Source organism: Bombus impatiens, unplaced genomic scaffold (genome assembly GCF_000188095.3).
Source record: "Bombus impatiens unplaced genomic scaffold, BIMP_2.2 scf_0109, whole genome shotgun sequence".
In the NCBI taxonomy this organism is placed as follows: Eukaryota; Metazoa; Arthropoda; class Insecta; order Hymenoptera; family Apidae; genus Bombus; species Bombus impatiens.
The window spans coordinates 590,707-599,600 of NT_176528.1; the positions used below are offsets into that span (position 1 = coordinate 590,707).

The 8,894-nt window shown below is 34.9% G+C and overlaps 1 protein-coding gene across 1 annotated transcript in view; it reads right to left on the minus strand.

Annotated features, from left to right (window-relative positions):
• LOC100744797 (cadherin-87A) overlaps nt 1–8,894 on the minus strand; it is a gene marked incomplete at its 5' end in the record, with an annotated part of 346,103 nt that overhangs the window by 284,363 nt on the left and 52,846 nt on the right. The window lies entirely within an intron of this gene.

An 8,894-nucleotide genomic window follows, 5' to 3' on the forward strand; every position in this document is an offset into this window, starting at 1 on the left:
TTAATTATACCATCGGGTTTAACCGGAATTAATTCCGAGACAGCGTTAGCCTGGTCGCAAGCGAGCAACAGCAGGTCGAGAGAGTTTCTGGCGACAGTGAGCACGAGCGAAGCACGTTTCATCGTACCGTAAGTAACTACCACGCAAAACGGACATGTTTAATAAAGCTGTGCGTTGATTGCATAAATTATTAACGTTACTGTTGCCAGCCAAACATGAGATTACTCTAGCCGCCTGCATGCGTCTCTGCAAGAGCGAAACAATCAAACTTCGCCAAACTTACTACACCAAATTTTCGGCTGGACCACCGCGTTAAGTGCAATCGATTATTGTTACGCGAAACTTTTCAGGGTTTTCTAATTTCGGAAAAGAAATGAGAGACACAATTTAATATTGTTGGTAATGATGTTAGGTTGTTCGAAAAGTTTCTTTCGTTTTATAAGGAAATAATAGACGCACAATATTTTTTGTTTTATATTAGTATAGTAATATAAATTGGTGGGTATTATTAATTAATTAATTTATTGAATTATGCACGAACATAATAATAGAAATAGAACGAAATAGATCATACTTAATTCAGTAAAACAATATAAAACAAAGATTGTTATTCATCTATTATCGCTTTATGAAACGAAAGAAACTTTACGGACAACCTAATATTATTGGTGAAAATATTTGCGAGATAATTGGATATTAAATATTACGAGTAAGCAAGTAAATAGCAATATGACAAACACTCGTTACGTTAACATATGGCTAGAATCATTATAATGTAAGTTAAAATTCTGATAACTTCATTTAAACGCGTATTTTATACTTTTAATTTCGTTATACTTTTATCATACTTTTCATACTAATCATACTTTTAGTTAGTCGACGAGGTTGTAAACTCTGTGTGAAGATGATGTTTTCGTGACTTGGAAGAATGTAACGAATTTCCCCAAGGATCAAGGTTTTTATATGTAAACTAAAAATTATCCAGATTGAAATATGTTCATCATAAAATAACTGGTAGCAGATTACTCGATCTAAGTTCCTCGACAGAGATACAAGAGTCCATGATTTAAATGCAAGAGGGCCTTTTGCACGCATGGTACTAACTGCTATCTCTTATCGGATTTATTCTACTAGTAAACGTAGCTCTTCTACAATAGTAAAGATCGAGAAATCTAATCGCCTTAAGCCAGGAGAATGAGATGGCCATATTACGGAACCACATTGTCCAATCTGCGTTGCCTGAAATTGCCTATTAGGCTACGAAGTAATCGTTCTGTAACATGATGGTGTTACATTTTATTGCGATCACGTTTCAACTATTAATACAAAGTACATACCTTCTAATAAAATTATATTTATTATCACCTATTACTGTTATTGGTAGTCTTAAAAAAGTACATAAAGGTTATTCATAGATTACGTCCGTTTGTGTATTTATGGGAAAGTCAAAGGTGCAAACATTCACAGAATTCACGTAACACGCAAAAAGATATACTATAAAATATTCGAAGCACTCCTTATAATGTTACTAACATTCAAATTAAATATGTTGATGTCATCCTCTTCAACATTTAAATTAATAATATTAGATACAACAAATATTAATAACATTAATTATATGCAGCCTAATATCAAATAATTTCAACTGATCTAACGACAAGACTGTTATCTTATTTTTATAAAATTATTTTTACAAAATTACTGACAACGAGTGAAATAAACGTCTACCAATAGTTTCCATTTCCCTAGCAGTATTCGTAAAAATATAAATTTGCATAGTAATCCAATACACGTTCGTGTAACGATATTAATAATAAGAATACATATTCATGTAGCACATTTGTTACATTTTTTTATATTATTAACGTCTATTTCCCTTACGTTATCTTTAATAATCTTATTTTTCATATTACATTTATATTTACATCTGATACATATCCTGATTTTTCATTTTCGACCAGTAAGAATCGTCGATGTACGTGAAAATTTCTAATATATTTCACATAAGAATCACTAGCCATCATGCCAATCTGTCTAGTATATAATATTGGATATGAAATTTGATATGATAGATGTGTATAATTATTTATGCAGCTGCAGCTACTGTCTAATATATTCGTATCAACAAAGACTATGGGATTCGAATAAGAACAAAATTGCAAAATCTGTAGCAATAGAATCTGTTGAAGTTTAGAATCGAAACACAGCTATTTCAAAACAGGATAAGCAATCGCTATTCTATTATCAAATGTATCATAGTTTTTTATCGTTTCATTCGACGCTTCACAGGTCGAAATCCAGCCGCAATGCAACATTCTTACGGTTTCACGTGCTCGTATACAATTTCAACGTCACTGGACAATTTCAAAAATTACCACCGTCATTTGTCAAGCCTGGGCGACATTTCTCATCACATTGAGTTAAAACCCGGAGTTTTACACGTGACTTTAGTAGAACAGTGTACACGTGTACAATGTACAAACACATGAAACACGTTCGTATCCTAGCGCGCACAGATGGGCGTGATTCGCGTCATGGAAGGGTTTAGCCGAGCTTCCGCGACGAAAGTAGCTACCGTGGTGAAACGAGTTGCTTCAGCTGCCACTCTGAATGTTGATGATTCTTTTCAGAGTTTTGAGCGACGCCGCGTCGCAAGAGGACTCGGCATAATTTAGTTGCGATTACACGCACTGCCTTGTTTACAGACAACAACTAGGAACACTTTTCGACGCGAAAGTCGGTCTTGCTCCAAGTTGACTAAACAGAGAAAAAGTGCCACCGTCTTTTACATCTGCGTCCTTTTTTTTTTTTTTTTTTTTTTTTTTTTTTTTTTTTTTTTTTTGAAATTACAATCAATTCTCGCGTTGAGAATTTTCATTTTTTTTTTTTTTTTTTTTTTTTTTTTTTTTTTTTTTTTTTTTTTTTTTTTTTTTTTTTTTTTTTTTTTTTTTTTTTTTTTTTTTTTTTTTTTTTTTTTTTTATGTATTTAGTAGTAATTAGAAGCGTCACAGCTAAGAACAGGGAAGATTCGTGGCTCGACGAGGTCATCGAAGCGAAACTCTTTTATATGAGGCAGCGATAATTAGGGGCGTGAGACGATCTGAAGACTTCTTTGCAGACAGCACCGTAAACGTCAAACGCAAAATTTTTTAGGAGAGAGATGAAGCTTTTCTGGTTTAAAATTATTTCCGAAATTTCGTTTCTTTTAATTACCATAAGATCTTAAGCGTACAATAATCCAAATGCATCACAAAATTTTCTTTTTTTTTTGTACTAATATATTAATCAGAAAAAGAATTGTTTTTCTAGAAAAGTCTTTATTGTGCCTCTTAGTTGCAGGAAAACTGAATGTGCCATTCATTTAGATTTTCAATCACTGTACCAATCCTGTTTGTTCTTACGTAACTTGTATAAGAACAGAAAATATACTTCTTCCGGATGTTCTTTTTATTTTTGTTAAAAAAATATATTTTATAACATACCGAGTAAGAAGTGTTATTAAATCGATGATATTTAGCGTTGGGCGTGTCTATCGCTTAATGGAATTTACAATTTTAATATTTTATAGAGGCAATGTTGCATTATTTACAAATGGCAATTGCTTTTAAATTCTACATTACGGTATTCCTATTGGCATGTAGGATATTGTTATATATTAACCCTTTGCACTCCGAATTTTATTTCAATTTTCCAACGCTTTTAAGTGTTTTATATGAAATTTACTTTAACTAAAAAATAAGACAATCTAAATAAATAAAGGAAGAAACAAATTCACTTAAATACCAGTTTTATTCACACTATTGTTGTATTTTGTAATTTTTAAGTGTATGATATATCTTGAAACAATATCTTGAATATTTTGTAATTTTTAAGTGTATGATATATCTTGAAACAATTTCCAGAATACAATCCTTTAAAATAATTCTACTAGCTCATTGGCAGATATTGCAACTTAAGCGTGCAAAGTAAAACAATGCTATTTAAAGCCATATCAAGACCTGTTTGGACCTATGGGATCCAACTATGGAGAACAGCAAGTAATTCCAACATAGAAATTCTTCAACGATTCCAATTAAAAACTCTAAGATCCTTGATAGATGCACCTTGGTATGTTACCAATGAAACAATACATTAAGATACTTAGAGTTAAAGAAGAAATATCCAAATTCAGTAATAGATATAACAAAAGAATTAACAACCACCAAAACCCATTAGTTACTCAATTACTTGACACGACGGATCAGATCCGCAGGCTAAAAAGACATTACTCTCTAGATTTAAATATTAGATTCAGCTAGAATCAAACATACGATAATCACGTTATAGTGTCACACTAGAATAATTTACTTATAGTTCTCAATGAGAATTGATTGTAAAATTCTTCCAAATAAAAGAAAAGGATACAATCCTGGTTTTCTTTCGTAGGTTTCACAAAAGAAGGTGGGGCTGAAAAAATGTTGAGTGGGACTCGACAAAGGGGCTCCTGAGATAAAAACTGATGTCGAGTCACCCTCGACATAGGAGTCCAGAGGGTTAGGGGCTGAAAAAATGTTGAGTGGGACTCGACAAAGGGGCTCCTGAGATAAAAACTGATGTCGAGTCACACTCGACATAGGAGTCCAGAGGGTTAATAATATTCTTTAATTTTTGCATTTACAGTATCGTTGACAAGAAATCTTCAATACGAGCAAACCAACTGTGGACATTCAAAGCAACAAAATTGAGAGAAGTTTGACGAAGTTGAAGAAGTGGACGTTCACAGTCCAAGAAGAGAACACATTCTGCTCTCGCAGAAAACTCTATTGGAAAATCTGAATATGCGTCTAGTTAACCTTAACGTTATGCAATTATCTGTAATAATCGATATTGGCAAAAAATCGTATTACAGATATTTTCTAAAACTTATGGAAATACTATCAAATAAATAAAAGACGAATATTAATTATTAATTTAAAACTTATTATTAATTATGAATAATATTCTGCTAAGCTCTAATATTATCGGAATTATTCGCCCGTATTTTTCAAAGTTCAAAATCCAGAGAAAGTTGGAAATTTACTGATCCTGACACTAGAAGTCACAGTTATCCTCTCCTCATCAAAACGAGAATATGGCTGTAAAACTCTTAGCTGATTGTAAAACCAGATTTTTCTTGATAATCGCGTTGTATTCGGAATTATGCTTGCAGCCCCCGGATGACTGTGACGGGTTCATCTTGACCCAATGTGATGATATTTGCCAACATGTCACGTATGTAAAAATCATTACATTTACTTCGAAGAAGACTACGTTACGTTATAGTAACTGTGTAGAAGTAACACCGTTCACTTATATTTTGCTTCTCATTTATTCATATTTATGATTTATTGGAAAATGGTGTAGGAAGATATTGACTTCTATTTCTATATATTCTTTCAAAGAAACCATATTCTTTCATTAAAAGTGAAAATATTGGATATTATTTAAGCACAGAACCGCGTACAAAAGTGATACATAAACGGGGAGCACGCTAACTGGATCCAAAAGTACCCATTTACGCTACTCCACGTCAGTAACCCGAGAGTTAAAACGCATCGCCTCACTTTCTATTCTCGCTAATTACTTCTATTTCTCTTCTCTTTCGCGTTCACTAGATGACATATTTGTGGCTCGTCGTGTTTCAATCGTGTTTTCGTTAGTACCTTCGTCCTTTGTTCCCTCGTCTCGTGAACGTTTCAGAGAAATCTGAGACAAAGACTCGGAAGGTTTCAGACGAGCAAAGTGAAACGTCGAAATAAAACACAACATATCAATAAAAACACGATTGAAACGCGAAAAACCACAAATACATATATTTATTTATTCATTCATGGGATAAATCCTTTGACATAACTGATACATCAACATAAGAGAAAAAGTAAAATGCAGCAGAAGATGCATATGTACGAAAGAGGAAGAAAAAGAACGAGAGTAAACATGTAAGAAGCAACGAGACAGAGACACGTTATAAAAGTAGAAAGAAAAGTTTCAACATAACATTGTCCTAGAAAACGCTCGAGAGAATGTCTTGAAGATACTATAGATTGGTCGAAGATATCTATGCTCGTGTGGCAAGAGTTTACATTGACATTACATTGACCGCACAATTTACGCAATTATAGCGTGGAAGACGATTAAACGTGTTGGTGTATATAGTGACGAGACGCGTTGTTACTTAGTGTAGTCAAATGTATTTAAAACTATTTGCAGTACAGAATTAGTCGTCGTTTGCTCAGTGTTGCTCGATATGCGTATACAAGGTAATGAGTACGTTCGTTCGATATTAACCCCTTGGCCTATAATCACGCGCGAGACTCGTGGTAGAGAATTTGTGCCATAAGCGAAAACCACGAGTCAGACTCGTGATAAAGAATTTGTGCTATAAACGGAACCCACGAGTCTGACTCATAGTAAAGAGTTTGTGCCATAAGCGAAAACCACGAATCCAACTTGTGGCGAGAAATTTATGTCACAAATTTATATATTCACATCGAGTATCTTTCCTTGGAATGTAAGTGTTCTGTTGACTGCCACGCGTGTTTTCAAAGAAATCTCCGCCAGGCCACGCGTGCAGCAGTACCAAGCGTCCTCTGCTAGGTGCTCTCATCGATATTTTAGTAATGCGAGTCGCCCAAGCGGTGGTCTCAAGAATTATCTCTCGTTTCGTTTGTTCGCAACATTAAAACCACTAGCTGTTGCTGAATATAATGAAGGAAAGTGTGGTATAGATTATTCCGACCAAATGGTTTCTTATGCCACCACAATTAGAAAAGGAATCAAATGGTACGGAAAACTTGGCATTCAACTCCTTCTAGGCATTTCTGTTGTAAACGCTTTGACGGTTTACAAAATTGCAACAAGGAAGGATGTAAGTATTAGAATATTTAGACAATTATTAGTTGTAAAATTGTTAGGCTTGTCTGAAAATACAAAAAATCCTTGTCTTCGACGGAGTCAGCATAATATCGCCGTTCGGAAAAATAATTCCGGAAGAAGCATTAGACGCGCATGCAAACTATGTTATGCAAATAAAATACGTCGAATAGACCGAACAAAGGCATGAAAGAATTTGAAGAAAACAACTTATTGTTCAAATTGTCCCAGCCAACCTCAGCTGTGTATAGAACGCTTTAAAGCTTTACATTCTAAATAATTTTTTTAATAAACCATTTTCGTATTACTTTTATAACAATTCCACAGTTTTATTATTATGAAATAATATGAAATCTTTTCAAATACCTACGACGATCCTTCGCAAGTAGTCTAATAAGTGACACCCGAGCATGGGTTACGCGGCCTGACCAGAAAGTTTGCTGACACCCGAATACGGGTGTCGTGGTAGTCAACGTGTTAATCAGTGTTTTGTTTTTATCATTTGTTTCTGACGACATTGGATCGTGGCGGCACTCGACACTAACTAGTGTCGAACGATGGCAGCGCAGTGGTTAGCGCCTTAGGTTACGAACGTTCGGGACCTGGGTTCAAATCCCGGCGACCGTAGCCCGATCTTTCTTCCGCGATTCTTAAATAGGAAGAAAATACAGCAGTACTCCAGCAGCGACATCTACAGCCAGCAACTATACTACCACGGCCTAATCACATCAGGATAGTCTCTTTAGTTCAGCATAAGGCTTCGTTACGTTCACACCTTTCAAATATAATTCTCTAGAAAGAAAAAAGAACATTTAGACCCATCATGTCAGCAAAAAAAGGATCTAATGTTTTGATGGTAATGTCGAGAAGTGTGGTACTATTGCTGATTGTGATTCGATAGATCCTTTTGAACATGTGAGTGAGGAGAGTGATATTATATTTCCTGTAAGAGAACGTCAACGAAGATTAATGATTGAAGATGACTCCGATGATGAAGACAGTGAATATAATATAGACTTCGAATAGCTAAAGGAATATTACAATCTGTACCATCGCAAAATTATGACAGACAAGGATCATTACGAACAGGGATAATACCAATGAGGGCTAGAGTCGTAATATTGAAGTCACTTTCCGAAACATATAGATCCCACGCCATTGAAAAAAAATCCAATAAGAGCTTGCAAAGTATGTATGAAACATAAGAAAAGGAGTGAAACAACGTGGGAATGTAAAAAGTGTCGAGTTGCGTTATATGTACCTAATTGTTTTGAAAGATACCATACAGTTGAAGATCACTAATTTTCATTAAATTAACTAAATATTAATTTACAAATTACTAGTGATTCATTATTCACTTTGAAATAATAATTTGTTTTTGTTAACTGATCAATTGACGTTGACGATTACACCCTAGACGTCTTAAAAACACTATTTGTTCTCAAACGTTGTTTATTATTTCACAATTCCTTTTGTAGCCCCTAAATATATATGTCATAAGAAGTATACATCTTGCGCCAGTTCGGGCACACGTCTGAACAGATGAATGGCATGGCACGCGACCGAACTTCTTGCTTACTATGCTTCGCGTAATCGACAGATAGTGTGTAGGCCAAGGGGTTAATTAATCGCTATAAGAAGGTTCGATGCTGTAGTATCGTGAACGAAAGGCCTAAGAGATATCGGGCGAATTATAAACGAGCGGTTGCGGAACATGTGCGTGGTGGGGCTAAGGCAAAAGACATGGGGCTAAGACAAAAGACAAGGGGTTGCTAAGGGACGAAAACGAATTAACAGCCAGTGTTAGTTGAGAAGCCAGGGATTGTGAGTTGAGAAGTCAGAGTGTGCGAATTGCGTTGTCGAGAGAGTGTTGCTAGCGTTGTCGAGAGAGCCTTGGATCCGTGGTGACGAGAGTTGCAAATTAATTATCTAGTTGTCTTAATTATAGTACGTTATTGTGATTAGTTCACGTTAAACAACCAAACAACCATCGTTTCCTGTTT